Source organism: Mauremys mutica, chromosome 2, assembly GCF_020497125.1.
Source record: "Mauremys mutica isolate MM-2020 ecotype Southern chromosome 2, ASM2049712v1, whole genome shotgun sequence".
NCBI lineage: Eukaryota > Metazoa > Chordata > Testudines > Geoemydidae > Mauremys > Mauremys mutica.
The window spans coordinates 51,642,985-51,660,918 of NC_059073.1; the positions used below are offsets into that span (position 1 = coordinate 51,642,985).

General features: G+C 40.1%; 1 protein-coding gene and 1 long non-coding RNA gene across 2 annotated transcripts in view; one reads left to right on the forward strand and one right to left on the reverse strand.

The window, feature by feature from the left end:
- Positions 1-17,934, reverse strand: part of RALYL (RALY RNA binding protein like) — a 358,668-nt gene that overhangs the window by 243,009 nt on the left and 97,725 nt on the right. The gene's annotated exons all lie outside the window — the stretch shown is intronic.
- LOC123365128 overlaps positions 1-17,934 on the forward strand; it is a 35,439-nt gene that overhangs the window by 9,088 nt on the left and 8,417 nt on the right. Inside the window, exon 2 of the long non-coding RNA XR_006577439.1 lies at positions 14,067-14,211. This is a non-coding gene — a long non-coding RNA (uncharacterized LOC123365128). The remainder of the gene's footprint in view (positions 1-14,066; positions 14,212-17,934) is intronic.

The window sequence follows — 17,934 nt, forward strand, 5'->3', positions numbered from 1 at the left end:
TCTACTCCAGAAATTTGCTATTTATTACCTAATATCCTGAACTTATTTCTTGACTGATTCTCTAACTGCTCAATAATACAATATAATGTAACATTATCTCCAATTAGAACTCCACATTTATCTGATGATTGATGAGATTCCTCTAATTAAGCTATCTTCCTCTCTAAAAGCTTTTAGTATAGATATCAGAAGTTTCTGGCTCTTCCTCCCAGTGCTTAATTTGTAATGAAAGAGGTGCTGGTTCTCAAGCAATTTTTTAAAAAAAACTTTCATAACTGATGCAGCAAGCCCGGAGGTGCTGGGACTATGAACCGTCAAGCCTAGAGGTACCAGGGCTCAGTACTTGGCAAGGCCTGGCACAAATTAAGTACTGCTTACTTCTCCTTTTTCATGCATTTATTCCTGTGATGAAGCTATTGTCTGCAAATTATGAATTATGAAGAACCTTTCCTTCATGGATTGAGGAGCTATAGAAGAAAAGGATTGAATCACCCCAGTGGATAAATGTTTCTATGTAGTCTGCTCTGTGTAGAAACTCCAGATGTCAAGCAGATGTGTAATTGTCTCTGAGGCTTACCTGATAACATGTGTGTATGTGTTTATGTGTGTGGATGTGTGTTTTCTCTCCATACTGGCTTCGAGTATACAAAAGAAATCTAAAATCACAACAGCCTGGAACAGAGAAGACAATCAAACTCCAGAGGGGAAAAAAAGATGAAATAGACACCATCTTTTAGTGTATATTCCCTCTTCATTCCAGAATTTGTGTCCAAACTCCACCATAGAGAAACAAATCAAAGGGAACAAGGACCCGCATTTAACTTTATCTCCATTCATAATACAATTCAATTATTACTATAACTTGTTGACATTAGACATTCAGGGAAAGAGAAAAAATAGAAAAATAATACTATAGAACAAATTACAAATAAGCAATATTGGCAGCGCAAAAGCACCCCTTTCTCCAAGGTAAATGAAATAATTCAGGAATCAATAACTGGTTTTCAGTCCTTGAATATTTTTAAATAACAAACAAAAAGGAGTGCTGATGCAGCGAGGGGATTTGGAAAAACCAGAGGGCTTGATGTTCCATTGTTTTGCATCATTTGAATCTTTTTTCATTTTTTTAACATATTTGCAAACTGGGTTTAAAATGTTATTGTATGCACATCAATGTGAGTGACAAGTTCTGAACTGGTTGTGCTTCACACCCAGGTTGCACAGACGTAAATAACTACACAAGATGCAAGGCAGCACAAATCAGCATCAAGCTCTCAGGGAAATTTTAATCCCTTCCTTCAATCATATCAGCCTGCTGATGTGCCACAGAATGGGTCTAGGAAAGAGGTTTTCAGTCTGTGTTGAACATTTAAATTACTTTTAGCAATACACTTTTAGCTGAAGTTTGTATTAAATTTCATGCCCCAACATTAATCAAGAAATCAAAAGACAATACTACCATACAGTATCTCTAATGAGTTGAAGATATGAAGTATAAATCATAACGCTTTATTTTAATTGTAACTTTTAGGGCCAAATTCAGCAGTATGTTCTGAGAAGGAAATGGAGTAGAGCTTCCAAATCTATAGTCTTATCCCTCTGACACCACTGATGCCCTAACCATGCTCCAGGGAAAAGTGTTCACAGTTCCCAGCAGGACTACTGCTCCAATGAATTTAAGTCCATCAAAACAGGACTCCCCTCTGACAAAACCGGAGTTATCCAGTGGTCATGAAAACTTTAAAGAGCAGTGACAATGAGGGTCTCATCATCTACCAGAAAGAATTTTTGACACATTATATATATATATATAGCCTCCAATGACTGGACAACCAATATAATTGTAGCATGCAAAACTAGCTTGGGAAGGAGAGTCATGATTGGTTGAATTATCTTTGATGACATAATAGTACCACTTAAGAGTGACCTGAACTATTGACCTACTCCAATTTTTAGGCTATGATCATAACTCTTAGATACAGAATATGCTGTAGCATGTAGCACATGCATGAGGTTTCAATGAGTTTTAACTACATGAAAAAGTTGAAGAGTTTGAGTTAATCCATTATTAAGATCATTTGGGATGATATGTCTGAGAATAAGCCTAAATTTCTTAAAGAATCCATGTTAAAATTAATTTGAATTCAAACTAATTATCAGATATAACTATGTTCTCAGAACATTCATTCTGTACTCAGAGTAAATACAATGCGTATGGGGAGTATATCCTGTCAAATCCCTGCTCCGAAGTGAAAAACTCAGCTCAAATGTAACTATGAAGTCATGAAAAGTGCCTCCATAATGTTAGGTATTCTAATTTCTACTCTTCACCCCTGTTTTAAATTGTGCATCTGAAATCCCACTTACATCTTTACACTGAATTATTCCTGTTCAGGCTGTCTCTGTTATCTCAAGTTAAAGAAACATACAGTCTCTCCTAGACTGAGATGCTGCAACCCTTACTTACATGAGCCATCATTATATAAATTCACTGAAGTCAATGGGATTACTGACATGAGTAGGGATTACTGTTGTAAGGAAGGTTTGCAAGATCAGCCCCCTAAATTGTTGCATCAGAGATAATCAAATTACAACTGTCGTTTTAAGCCCCCATAATTACACTAATGTTTTATGTATGCTATACACAGTACTTTTAAGACTGGGTTACTAAAAATATGCAAATCTTTTAAAGTCACAGCACAATAGCATCAGGAACGAGCTTGGAAACAAATACAAGACTGAAACTGGAATCAAGGATAATGCATATACATGGACTAATTTCCAGAGGTGCTGAGCACTCAGAATTGTCAATTAAGTCAAAAGGAGCTCTTGGTGCTCAGAAACATTGAAAACCAAACTACTTACATTATCACCATCAGAACTCATTGGATAAAACACTGCGGTCTCTTAAAATCAAGTATGTATATTTAGTATACTGAAATACATGCCTATTATGAACCACCTAGGGAAAATCTCTCACTTGCTAACTGGCAAATGCAATCCAATTTATCATCCTATAAAAACAAACAGATACTGCTTCCAAAGTTGATCATGTCAACGAGAAAATCAATGTAATGTGGTTGACAGTTTTCTTCTTACAACTGAGAATTTGACAGGACATCATTTCTTCCAATACATGCTTCACGGCAGGACAGAATGCTGAGGGATGTGTAGTGCACCCTAGGCAAATTCCTAGACACTTGCTATTCAACAGTAAAAACCTGCATGAAATGTGTGCTCTGCACCAGAAAGGAGTACATCTGTTCAGCAGCTCCTCTTTTCAATTCTCCAACTTTCTCCCATTTGGAAAAATCAAAGCCCTAGGCTTCTGTTTATTTTGTCTAATGGTTTTTGCACCTCAGAATGCAGTCACCTTCTGCTAGTGCAATTTGAATCTCCTGTTTTAAAAAAAGTGTTTAGATAGCAGTGACCCTGTCCCTCTAGAAATAGCACAAAGTTCTAAAAATGTAAGTCTTGTTTGTTTAAGGGAAGATAATACAATGCAGAAACATTTCCTTTACCTTTTTAAAAGGACTTGTTCTGTTCTCCTATTTAGAGTATTTTCTTGTTTTACTTTTTTTGCCTGTGTACTTCTATCAATTGGCTTGAATATATTTCTTCCTTTCATTTTAATTCTTTTAATACTACTCTCCATCTTCATTAGTTTTCCTAGGGTCAGTTCTGAAAACGTTGTCACACTTTTCTTCTGACCAGTTTCCTGATTCTGCAGAGATGGTCACATAAACTAACCTTCCTACTTCAAACTTTAAGAGAGAGAAACTTCAGTGAGAGACAATAATAAACAAGACCAGATTATACAGATCCCACTCTCGGCAACAATGCACAATTCCTGACTCAGCACACAGTGCTTTCATTTTAATTAAGTTCAACAGTTTAAACTGGTAAAAGTGGTTATTCTAATAAAAACTTCAGTATTTTTGTCTTTTCAATGTTGAGATAATTGTGCTCTTTGATATCCATATTAAAAGCTTAAAAAATAACCCAGACCACAGATTCATTGTTTAAGGATTAACACAATTCCTCTCTTTACTACCTGCCATTTTTCTGTCACTCTTCTTTCTACACTTCACTCCACCTGCCAGGCTGTTAGAGAGCTGCCACAAGTTTAGTGTTAAAAGCCTGACATTTAGCCTTTTCTCCTTAGCTTTAGTCAATCAACAGTATTCCCTGTCTGAACTTTCTGAATGCACTTTGCTAAATAGTTGGATAGTGTCAGGAAGACTGAAACTGTGAGATTGACTGTTTCTTTCCCTTCAGGAAATGTGCAGTTGTGCCAAGTGCAACTGTTTGCCTGCTTGTCTGATAGTCTAGCTATCATTTGCTTGGTATGGGGAGACCTGAAAACTGTCAGATAATGGCTGAGCAAGGGAGTTTGTATCACCTCTGGGAAAACACCTGTCAGCTACTATGTATAGGCCCAAGTTCAATAAGCAAGAAGACAACTAAGGCAGTAGAATCAAGGGAAGAAAACTAGTATGTGGCTGCCAGAAAGCTGATTGGCCAGAAATCATCACTATATATGCCAATCAGTGTCTCAATTGGCAGTTGTTTGGCATTTGGATTGTTCAGATGCATGTTGTTGATAGACTAGGATATGTTTTGCAGCTAGATTGACTTCAATCACATTTCTACTACTGAACTGTCATTTGCAGAAATACTGTTTCCTAAGGTGGCATGTTGAGAAATGACAATGCACTGCTGGGCAATTTGGAAATACTGATGAGCAGATGGGTGTTTTATTATCTGCACATCTGAGTGCTCAGTTTGTTTGCAAAAGTGAGGAGGCAATACCTTGGACTAGAATATATGGCAAGATTATTTTTACTAATCAATAATACAGACTTTTTATTCACAGTACTCAAAAGGCACCAGAGAATATTGTTTTCTGGAAAGAAAAATTCCACACTGCATTTATAGACAGTTCCTTTCTAATATCCTCTTCTATAGTTTAAGAAAAAGTAGACATGGACCCAAAGCAACAGTCTAGAACTGAATACCCACAAACTCTGGGAAAGTTTGGATCTGGGATAAACTTTCTGGCTTTGGCACAGCTATACAGAAGACTTTCTGGAGTCTTTTCACACTAACATTCTACTGGGGGGTACATCAGAACTGTTAGTCACTGTTACTCTTTGCATCGGCAAGACTGAGCTTTGCTGGAGATTAGACTGTGCATCAACTCTCTGCTGGACCAGTCTCTCTTCCTCACCAGACAACTCCTCCAGGCTCTCCCAGCCCAAACCATGCCTAGCAAGTAACAGTCAGTGAACTCCAGCCCTCGAGTGCCTCAGAGTTTCTCTGCAGTACACAACCCCTATGACCGTGCATTCGAAGAAGATATTAAGTTCCCTGCTCTTTAAAAGAGTCATTACATTACAGCTTATTAATTTAACTGGGGTAAACACATGCCTCCCTTCAGACACAGCACTGAGCTGCTTTATAGTAAAAATAACAGTTTAGGTGATACCAAGCAGAAGGAATAAAGATAGAAATGATTACAAACAAATACAAGTAAAAATATGAGTTCTCATGGCTAAGACCTAACTTAACAAACTACACACTCTTTTCAAGGTAATTCCTCACCAATCTTCCCTTTCCAGCAATAGCTGACTAGCTTATTTACCCAAGGTGCTTATTTTCCTTGTCTCTCAGGTGAAGGAGAATCCAAAGTCTCTCTGTGTGTCCTTATATCTCACAGACTTCCTTTGTGTTAAGGGTCAAATTGATCCCCTGGGGTTCAGTCTCCTGCTTCCTCCAGGGGGCCAACTCCATCGTGATCAAGGTGTCCCTTGGTGTATTCCAATGCAATGCATCCCTCTGCAGTTTTAGAATGTAAATGATCTCTTCCAACAACCTCCAATACAAATGAATAACCCATCAAATTTGGCCACGCCTGGTTTGTGGTGTTGGCCTCTTTCCTTTGTCTTGAGAAAACCTGTTGATCAACTCCTTCTAATGTGCCTGGTTTAAACACCTTTTTGTAACAGACTTTAAAGCATAATATCAGGGAGCACCCATAATCCCACAGACAGAACTGACACATACATTTCATGATAGTATTGACCAGTGTGTTATTAGTTTCAAATACACCTCACAAAGCATATTTTATACAGATATCATTGCAGTAGTATGCAGGCTGTGTAAACAGGAGTATGTCGGGTCACACCATTTTAATTGCAGCAAAGAGTCCTGTGGCACCTTACAAACTAACAGACGTTTTGGAGCACGAGCTTTCGTGGGTGAATACCCACTTCGTCGGATGCAATATTTTAATTGTTCTCTCATGGGCTTTATCCTGATATGTGTTTGAATGCTACACACGGAGGAACCAAACCTTCCAGTTCACTGCAAATCTAGGACCGCATGCTAAAAAAACTGCTTTCATACATAGGCCAATTAAGGAAAGAGAAACTCTGTCACTGATTAATTATTGTTAATATTGCAGCTGTGCCCAGAGACCACAATTGAGTTAGACAAGAAATCATGTTAGACACCATACAAACATATAGTGTGAGGTGGTCCCTGCACTGAAGATCTTACAATCTAGATAGACAAAGGATGGAAGAGGAAACAGAGGCAGAGAGAAGTGAAGTGATTGCCCAAAATCACTCAGCAGATTAGAGGCAGAGTGAAGATTAAAACTCAGATCATCTGATTCCCAGCCCAAACCTGATCCCAATTGACCACAATGCCCCCTAAAAGATCCACTGCTTTGAAGCAGAACACTTAGGGCTTGATTTTACAGGAAAGTGGATGATGGTTGTGAGAGTAGTGATGAGCTGCTAATAGGGCATCTGAGTATGGCAAGCCAGTAAGGGGAAGTAAACTGAAAGAAGCAAGTCCCATAGCTTGATTGGATAGCAAGAAGCCTGTGTGCAATATCAGTCAAAAGGTACTAAGTAGTTCTCTGTTAGCAATCCTTGTATAATTTCTTTTAATACTTGGATACCAAAAAAGAAAGAAATTTTAAAAAATAAGTGACCAATCTCCAGAAATGTGAGATCAGAGATTTACTCTTGATTTAAAGCTTTTGCAGTGCCTACATATTACAGTGAAAGGTGTTTATATACATCTTAATTATCACTTCAAAAGTTTTTTTTCTCCTGCTGATGATAGCTCATCTCAATTGATTAGACTCTTCCTGTTGGTATGCATACTTCCACCTTTTCATGTTCTCTGTATGTATAAATATCTCCTGTCTATGTGTTCCATTCTATGCATCCAAAGAAGTGAGCTGTAGCTCACGAAAGCTCATGCTGAAATAAATTTGTTAGTCTCTACGGTGCCACAAGTACTCCTGTTCTTTTTTCCAGGATAGGTGTTTTTAAGTAAGTTCCCCATATTCTTAGGGATCAGACTAGAAGTAGAACATATTGGAGTCCAATTATCCCACCCATTTGAGGGCTAGGGGACACATTTCCATAACACTACATAGAGATTTAGTTGACCAAAAACAGCACCTCCCACACACATTTTGGATCATTTTTAAGACATAGTAGAATGGCTATAATTATCATTTGTATAAATATTACATTTGGGGTTTTAAAACACAGGTTAGGGGTCTTGTAATTTTGGCACTTTAACCATGTGTATAGATGAGCGATGTATTTATCTATCCCTGTGACCAGCTGTCTGTGCATGGCTTTGATTTGTTTTGCCCAGCAGCAATGTGTATAAAACAGCTTGCACCAAAAGGCAAAAAAAGGATACATTTTCCAGGCCCAGGATTATTTTGTGCTGAGCAGCTTTCTGTCTCTACCGAGAGGAAGCTTATTCTTATGAAAAACTAGTATAGATGAAGCAGCAAAGAATCCTGTGGCACCTTATAGACTAACAGACGTTTTGCAGCATGAGCTTTCGTGGGTGAATACCCACTTCTTCTCTTGCATCCGAAGAAGTGGGTATTCACCCACGAAAGCTCATGCTGCAAAACGTCTGTTAGTCTATAAGGTGCCACAGGATTCTTTGCTGCTTCTACAGAACCAGACTAACACGGCTACCCCTCTGATACTAGTATAGATGAAATTCTCAGTGGAAATCTTTGGCACATCTGTAGATGAGGAGAGTGGGAAAGGAACAAATTGTCTCAATCAAATGCTTGATTTCTGGTTAGCTTATAAACAGGAATTGATACAATGACATCATGTTCATCGCCTTACAACTGTTTTTTTCAGATACACCAAGCAATCCTTTACATTGTGTGTTCAAGGGAATCGGCACTGTGCTTTGAGTGATGTTTCTGGCATCGGAGAAGGCCCATTTACAAGTGGCTGAGGAAACCCATATCAGGCCAGCTTGAGAGTGGAGACAAAGAAGTGGAATAAGCTTTTGACCCAGTCTTCCCCCAGACAACTGCTGACACCCCCTTTAGGGTTTGCCTCAGAGAAAGGAGGCAGTCAACTTTACCAAGCAGCATTCAAACAGAGTATCACAAGGTAGCTCCTTTCCCCTTGTCCATTCAAGAACTCAGTATTTTCTCAGCCTGAGAGAGCGTGCGCCGGCATATTTCAGGCTGCAGAGCTCATTTCACCTTTCCTCAAATGTAAACCTGTGGACAGTCTTGTCACAAATTTCCCTGTCAATTCCTGAGCCTGATTAATGGGAAGGAGCAGATGTCCAAGTCTTTATCTATCATGCCAGACAGTTTTCTTTGTGATTTACTTATGTGTCAAGAATGACCCTTCCTTGTACTGAAGAGACCAGCACTAGAAAGGATAGCCTTTTATTGACTGAGCTGTCCACCTCCATCTGGGTATTGAAAGCACACATTCAGTGCTGCAGTTGTGATGTAGTGACTAATTATAGACTAGCACTAGTGTCTGAAAATGCACAAAGCAACTGCCATCATCGTGATAAAGGGTGAAAGGTTTCAGTTGTTCTCTAGGAAGAGATTTAGGTATTGTTGAAAAGGAAAAGAAGCAATACATTTAGTGTGTGTGCATGTTTCAATGTAAAACAGGCAGTAATTGGTGTGTGCCGGCACTTCGTTTCCTGTCTGTTAAGTAATATGTAGTTGGAAATTTATGGCGAATTGGGGAGGAAAGTGGAATTAGGTGAGTGAGGAGAGGGGCAGACAGAAGTAGCCAAGTAAAAGGGGGCGGAGAAGCAAAAAAAAAAATGCAGGGAGTGGGAGCAAGTGAAAGGAGAGGCAGTCCTGACTCTACTCCCTGTGATGTCACTGTGAGCAGGAATAGGCCATTCCATTACCTTTTACTTCTTATTGCTCTGTGCCAATGGAATCCAAGAGATATTAAAGGCCGGATACTCTTGGCATAGCTCCCCTGGTTGGACAAGCAATGGTCAGAGAATAATTACATTTCTCTCTTTGTTCCAACAGCAAAATATATCTGCAGAGATTGTTTTTAAGATGTTTAGTTTTACATTATCCAGAAAAGGCCATTGATTTCCACCAGTATGAAAACAGATGAACCATGAGAGGTATTCATCCCTTCCCTCTCACAGAAGCCCCCAGGACTGCTTTAGCATCTGCTGTCTAGTGGCACATGAGGCTACCCATTTTCTTGCCCACTACTGTCTGTTTGGCTCCATCATAAGTTGTCACTATGATGGAAGCATCTTTTTTGATCATGTGATAGGTCATTCTTTGTCCTCCATGCCTTCTCTTTCCTCCAGGTGGGATCCAGTCTAAAACATACCTTATGCTTCTGCTGTGGGGTAGCCTGATGGCAGGCCAAACCACCATAATCATCTGTGTCTAAATATTGAGTCAGCAGACTGTTGACTCATGCAGCTCAACACTTCCACATTGGTTACATGATTTTACCAGTGAATTTCCAAGATACTTCTTAACCAATGCTGAGGGAGTGCGTTCAGCTTCCTGTTGTGTACTTCCCTCACTGACCATGCTTCTGAGACATACAGTTGTGTAGTGTAGGAAGGCAGGGAATCGCGGAAGGTGTTGTTACGGCCTAGCGTAGGCAGATCCGCTTTCTCAGCGCCCGGTTACTGTAGGGCACGGTGCGCTAGCTTCAACCGGCCATGACCGGTTGGAACCGCTGTGTGGAAAGCCCCTGGCCCCGGGCCATGGGGGGCGGCCCCGGGTGGTCCCGGAGGGTGGAAAGCCCCTTTTGTATTATGCATGAGCTGCTTTGCTATTGTTGATATAAATATAGCTGTGCTTTGTGTGTGCTTTTGGACTCCGTACCAGGCCGAGCTCCAGGGCGCTGGGTTCCCCGCCTCTGTGACTTCAACGCTTGGAGTCCCCGTTGCGGGTGTGTCACTTTACCTTCAATAAAGCCAATTACTCACAGTGTGGGTGTCGGCCTCATTCTTGCAGAGCACCTTGGGTGGGCCTCAGGCCTCCCTAGAACCTAACATGTAGGAAGATCAACAGAGTCGAATAATCTCCTTGCCTTTTCCAGAGTTTGACAAATGGTAAAACAATCCACTGACTTTGCTAATGTTTGCTTTCACTTGCTTAATGAGCAGGCTGTTAGCCGATATTGTACTTCCAAGACAGACAATATCATCACTTCTTTCATACTCTTCACCATCAATCACACATCTGCCAGTGCTGACAGCATGCTCTTCTATCTCCATTATCTTCGTCTTCTGCTTACTGATACGAAGTCCCACTTTGGCCGTTTCCCCTTTTATGCTCATAGAGGGTCTTTTTCATTCCATCCAAGTTGGTATCCAGTATGACTATCATCTACAAAAGCAAGTCTCTCAGCTTATTTCTTGCCCAAATAGCCGCCATCGCTCATTTCATCACAAGTCCATGCTAATGCAGAAGAGAAGGGGATGGTATGCAACCTCACCTTACACCAGTAACAACCTGCATATGTAATTCGCCATCACTTCCTTCCCAGATTTTAACATTCCAGCATCATTCTTATCATAACTTGGTGCATTACCACGCCTCAGTTGCCTTTTAGCCGTAGTTTCCTCCTCTAACATGATTATTTCTAGTGATGTAGTAAGGCTGCTATTTCTTCACATTTCTCATGGTGTGCTAGCTGTTCTGGCTGGTTAAGCACAGCCTGGGAATGTTCTATACAATGGGATCTCCATCCTTCCTTCATGGTTCAATATTACAACAGTTTGAGAATTGTCATCTCGCTTGTTTAGATACCAGAAAAAGCTTTTTAGAATCCCATTTCTTATACTCCTCCTCAACTTCTCATGTTTAATTTTCCATCCATTATCTCTTATCTCTTCTGCTGATCTTTTAACTTCATAGTCTTTGTCTGCATATTCTTGTTGAAGAATAGCTCTTCAATTGCTGTCTTGTTCTTGTTGAATGCTCTTCTTTAATTCTTTTCTCTCTTCAACAAACCTCAATGTATTAGATTGGAGCCATTTTTCTTTCTTAGATCTTCATCCCCACCATAATCCTGGTTTCATCCTCACTTGCTTCTTTGAAAAACTGTCATTGTTCTTCTATGTTATATAGCAGTGTCTTTAACTCTTCAAATCTATTGCTAAGTTGCAACTTGAAATGTGCCTTCACTTCTGGATCTACTAACTTTCTAGATTCAGACATGCATTCTCCCTTGCATAGTGTTACCTTATTTTGTTTTATTTTGATTGTCTCCAAAATAAGATGGTCATTTCTGACATCAGCACTTGCATGCACTGGGGTATCTTACAGTGATCTTACCCATAGCAACATGATCAAGCTGTTTCTAGGTGAAGTCATCATTTGATCTCCATGTCAGTTTTTCCTTGTGTGGAACTAGTGTATCCACAATGCAAAGACTGCATAGGTCATAGAATTCAGCAAAATGTTCTCTTCTATCAGTCTATCCTGGGATCCCAAATCTGCCCAGATTGTGTTTGTATCCAGTATTATCATGACCAATCCATGCATTTAGGTCTCACATAAGGAAAATGATGTCATTTATTGATTTTGCCAAGGATGCTCTGCAATCTTTCATAGAGACAGTCTGACCTATTCATTGCTATCATTTGTTGGTGCATAACACTGAAAACTGAGACGTTAGTGTGGTTTGTCACAAAGTGAGCAGTTAATATTCTTGAGTTTACAGGTTCCCGTATTTTCCGTGCTTTAGTAGTTTCCTTACTCAACAATAAGCCATCTTCTTCCAGAATATAAAACAATCACACCTTCCAACAATAATTTGCCCCATCCAGTCCTCCTCATCTCACTCAGTCTAAGTCTACTTAGGCCAAAGATTTTCATTTCTCTGATAACTTGTATAAATCTACCTATGCTTCAAAGTTATCTAACATTCCAACATCCAATTCTTGTCTTAACCTTAGTTGTGAAGACACCCTCTTTCAGATGCAGAATTTCCTTGTGGCTTTGATTCTCCATCATCACTGTGTCAGTCTGGATTTGCTGGCTGACCAGTACTATCTTGTCTTATGTCTCTAGCAGATGATGGTTCTCCACAGCTGATGTCTGTATTTGCAAATCTGTGACAGTCATCTTGTCTTTGGGTTGTTCTCATAACAGAAAGCATTTTTACATGGACAGGTTGTTACCCTGACTCACAACCCTCTGCCAGGACCACTAGTGGACTGCCTTTAATCTGGTTCTGATCATTTGACCTGTCTGGTTTATATGGGCCTACGAGCAGTTATGCAACTGTCAGCATAACTCTCAGCGCTCCACAACCACCTTCTTCCCCATTAAAAAAAAAAAAAAGATAAAAATGCACCACACCATGATTATTTTGTGATGGCTGGAACTACTCAGAGTATCATGAGGAACTGGTTCAAATATTTTCAATTAAAGGAAATGTTGTCAAAATTTCTTGTTTTATCAAAGCCACTTCAGTTTTTGACAAATACTTAAACTAAAATATTTTTGGTTCCAAGCTCTACCCCTGCCCCAAAAAGCAAGTTAGTGAATAGTTTGGTGGTTAGAGTATTGGCCTGAAATGTGAGAAACTCAGGTTTAAGTCCTTGCTCTGCTTAATTTGAAGCAATCTGGGATGAAAAACCGAATCAATACCAATTCCCTGATATCCCACATAACAAGTGAGTGCCCTAACTACCATGCTATACAAACACTTTTGTATTTGTTCCAATGCAGAAGGAATTTTTTTTTTAAATATCAAAGTTGCCACGAAACAGTATTGCCATCCTCCCGTCAGCTCTAGTATTATGTTCGCTATTTAGATTTAGAAACTATTGTGGGTAATGTTTACATCTAGGCTCCCAAATACGTATTTAATTTAGATTAATAAATGCTAGAAGTGCACTTAAAATAGAAGGTGTAACAACTACTGTCTCTAGTATGTATATTTAGAACTGTTACTATATAAGTCAAAGTAGTGAAATTTTTTTAATGATCAATTAAACTTCATAGCCGTTAACAATGACAGTTTTCCTAGACTTATATTATAATAAAGTAAATTTAAAGTATTACTAATAACATTTTGCATTTATACATATTTTTAATTGAGATAAACACACACAGAGAATAGGTTTTTACAACATCCATTCTGTAAGTATTCTAACATTGCAAACCTGGTATGATGGATGTGGTATGATTATTTATTCTTGGGCTTAGAATGGAGACGATTGGTTGGCTCATAAGCAAGCTGCTACTGAAACTATCCATTCTTCTGGCTAAAGCAGCATAAGCAGCATGACTGATGATTGCCAATACTGCTGTGTGAACTTGCTGAGTTTTATATAATTTAGCTCTGTCTGTGAAAGCAAATAGTTTGAGTATGCACAACCCACTCCTAATATAGGCCAATATATTCCTGCTCTTTAGACAGGTGAACAATGTGTATGTGTAGGAGGGAGCAATGCTGGCAGAACACCTCTGCTTCCCTACTGCTGATGAGAATGTTGTTGGTTAATCCACAAGTGAAAGGAAACAGTTTTGCATACATTTGGCAGCTTCTCAGTTATTTTCAAGCTGGTGAGTTTTACAGCATTGTTAGCTGGCAGAGCTGTGAGCATGAAAAGCAGCAATCTACCTCACCCCCAGGTTATCACCTAGGGTGTATGGTTCTATGCAGTCTCTTTTGATTCCAAGAAATAGCAGTCCCAGGATTTATCAACAACTGACTGTTCTTTATGTTGTTGTTGCCTCTTCACAGATTATGGCCTGAATTCATGCTTGACAGTGGTGAATGGTCAAAGAGAAAAGAACTTGTAGAGAAGAGATCAGCTCTTGCTGCTGCAACTTGACCACATGAGGTGTAGCAAATACTACCTAGTCAGATTTTCTGTTTGCCAATTACGGTTAGTTACCATTTTTTTTATCATATAGTAAAAGAAAAGTTGGCTAGTTCCTAAGATGGAATCCTCTCTGACATTGGTAGATAAAATAAATTTCAAAAGAATTCTGAAAAACTATGCGTTATTAAAATCATAGGTTTGAGTTCTGCATACTTATGCTTTGAAGTCTGATTATATTTAATTCCTACATCAGCATAAGCAAGTTTGCAGAATTTTTCCATCCCTACTCAAACCCAGTGAGATAGACCCAATCGTTAGTGCATTCTGTAGATATTGTAAGATTCTCCTGTGCAGTGGCCAAAATCCTGTCTAAACCTGTGGAGAGAGGACCATTCTAGTATCAATGGGATCCTTCAGTGGACACAGTGACACAAGAGCTCTTACTCTACTCACCCTCCATCCAGTGCTGCTATGGTAGTAGGGGAAAGAGAGCACAGTCAGAGAAGAAAGGGGTGTCGCCAGGAGACCCCTGTGGTATAGTGATCCTTGGCTGCATTTTTGGGCACGGGGCCACTGCAGTCTGGCATAGCTCTAACATGATGTAGGGGGGCCAGCCTGCACAAAGCCCTTCAGCCAGAGATGTTCAGCAGTGAGCTTTGCACTCTGTGCAACACAGCCCCACCCCAGGATCTGGTTTACATTATCCAAGTTAAATGTGATCATTTGCTTAAGGGTTCGAACGCCACTTATCAGCTCCAAAACAATAGGTCCATGATCCTTGGAAAGTCCCTACCAAGGATAGATGGTTTATTTCTTTTTTCTAATTATGGAATGTACACGACTACACTAATTTAATCCATAAATTAATTTGTAATGTGTTTGGGGATGGGTTTTCAAATTATCAATTTCATCAGAATGGTTTCTTCAACATCTTAATTAAGGTCAAGCCAAGACTTGGCTTGGCTTGCTAATATTCAAAATGCCAATACTACTTGTTCCTCCTTGCTGCTCAAAAAAGCTATTTCTAGCCCCAAATTGGTTGTGTGCGAGCAACAATATGGTAGAAACTCACCATTCATGTGTTATGCTGATACCAGAAGTGAAATACTCCCTTCTCCAGTGTTGAAAAGTACTCTTCCTTTTATTCCACTACAGTATTTGTAGCATGGCTTACACTACATGCTCTGTCTGCGCTACAGTACAGGGAACAGAACAGTGATTACAAGAAGCACTTCGGGAGGAGACTCAGTGGCATTAGAAGACCCTGAAAAATATCCTCAGCACAGGAAGAGTAAGGGGATTTGGATTAGGTCTCCTCCCTCCCCCTTCAGGATAAAAATGAGTCATTCCAGTCCCACAATGCCAACAATATGTAACATATACAATACAATTAAATTTATCGGACACCTCTGCTACTCCATTATGTTGTTGACAGATCTTGAAAGCAAAATGGCTAAACTCTTTAAAGTGACCTTTCTCAGTTAATTGATTTGCTGTTCATTGATCTGCTGTTCATTGATCATATACAGATATTTAATTCAATTAGTTTTCAATCATTTGCTAATGTGTCTATGCCCCTTTAGAAGTTCCAATTTAATTCAGAATTAGATAACAGGCACTTAGGTGTTAGCTTAGTTTGGAAACACTTTAAAATAAGTGGCCAGTCCTTATTAATTCACGTGGCTGTCACTAACATTAATTATGATGAATTAATTCACTTTCAGTTAGGTGGATGTGATATGTAATTTAATCTATAACAATTGCTAAGTAATTTTGCAATTAAAGTGCTATTATCTTAAAATGTTACCTACCATCTAGTTTCTAGAATTTTTATGCCTTATTTATTACATTTTTAGCATAAGTTAGAGAGATCAGCAACATTCTTAGTAGAAAAACACCATGTAAGCAGAAGTACTAGTACAATGGAATGCTAATCAAGTCCCCAGAGCAGTCGCCCAAAGAAACCCTGGTAAAGGGGCTTCGGTATTAATGCAAGTATAAGAGGATTTAAAGGAAATTACTCCATCACTACCTCTCACTAGTGCATGTTTGTACATTGCAGACTTCTGTTAGGAGGAAAAAAGAATATAATTCAGATTGCACCAAAATGTTTCTTGCAAAATATTTCAACTAAGATTCCAGACCTCATCCAAAATCTATTGAAGTCAGTGAAAGTAATTCCCTTGACTTCAAATCAGTCCCATAGTCACCTTTCCACAAAAGCCTTTATCTTAATAAAATGAGTATATTAAGAACAGTAAAATGTAATAATAGTTGAAGTTAGTCCTGGGTCTACCCTGAATAGCATCAGCATTTGGTGTGGACATTCTTACTGCCTCCTCCAATGCATATATTCTATGCATCTCAACCGTAGCACAGTAACACAACATGAAAACAGTGAAAAAGAAAAAGAATTAGAACACAATTTCATGTCCTATATGTATATATCTGTTTGTATGTGTACTTTACCTACCTACATATGTAGAGATTGTAAATCTTCATGCATACACAGAATCATAAAGTGACACAAGACTGAATACTAACACGATCAGCTTCAAGAGCAAATCAACAGAGAGAGACGTTCTCCCTCTGACTCAAAAAAGAGCAATTCTGTTCAAGTTTTTAAAGAAAAAAGTTCTTTTCAACTGAAGCAATGTACTCCCACATAAAGCAACAAAGGAAACACACCAAACAATTGTTGTTCACTGTATGCAGGGAAAAAAGTGTAGACTAATGTGAAACAAACAGAGAAACCTGCATTGTTCTGTCTCAGACTGACAGCTCTTATCATTATTGTCACTAACATCAGAAAGATTATCATCTTTTATCAGGGGTGTGAAGACAATGGTTAAAGTCTACTGAAAGGCAAAATTGTGTGTGCATATACATAGAAAATGGAAAGAAGTGATTTCTTACTTATCTTTACACTTAATATTGAGCACTGAGAAAGCTTGATGCTATAGGTTGCTCTGCATGCAGAAATTCCTTTGTGTTCTTCCTGGTAAGTGAAATTCTCTCTTGTGTAGAGCAGGGCCGGTGCAAGGATGTTTCGTGCCCTAGGCGAAACTTCCACCTTGCACCCTCCCCCCCCGTGCCCCCGCCCTGAGGTGCCCCCCCCTTTGGTAGCTCCCCCCCTCCACCCTGAGGTGCCCCCTTTGCGGAAGCTCCCCACCCCCACCCTCCCCCCTGAGGCACACATCCCCACCCCAACTCATCCCTGCTCTGCGCACGAGCATGAGCACCCCGAGTACGCCATGGCCGCTTCACTTCTCCCACCTCCCAGGCTTGCGGCACCTAAGCTGATTGGCTCCGCAAGCCTGGGAGGCGGGAGAAGTGAAGGAGCTCACCCCTGTCCCGCCTCCTCCCTGAGCACGCCATGGCTGCTTCACTTCTCCTGCCTACCAGGCTTGCGGCACGAATCAGCTTAGGCGCCACAAGCCTGGGAGGCGGGAGAAGTGAAGCGGTCACGGCGTGCTCAGGGAGGAGGCGGGGCAGAGGTGAGCTGGGGCGGAGAGTTCCCCTGTGTGCCGCCACCCCCTTTACTTGCTGCAGGCGGCCCTCCCCTCGCTCCCCTGCTCCAGCTCCCTCTGCCTAAATGCCGGTGGCGACCGGGGCGGCTAAAGATCCGGCCGCTGCGGTCGCTCCCGAAGAAAATGGTGCCCCCCAAATCCTAGCGCCCTAGGCAACTGCCTAGGTTGCCTAAATGGTTGCACCGGCCCTGGTGTAGAGGGCTCATACAGACCTTATGCATCATCTGGGTCCTATTTAAGCTATCACTTTACTTAA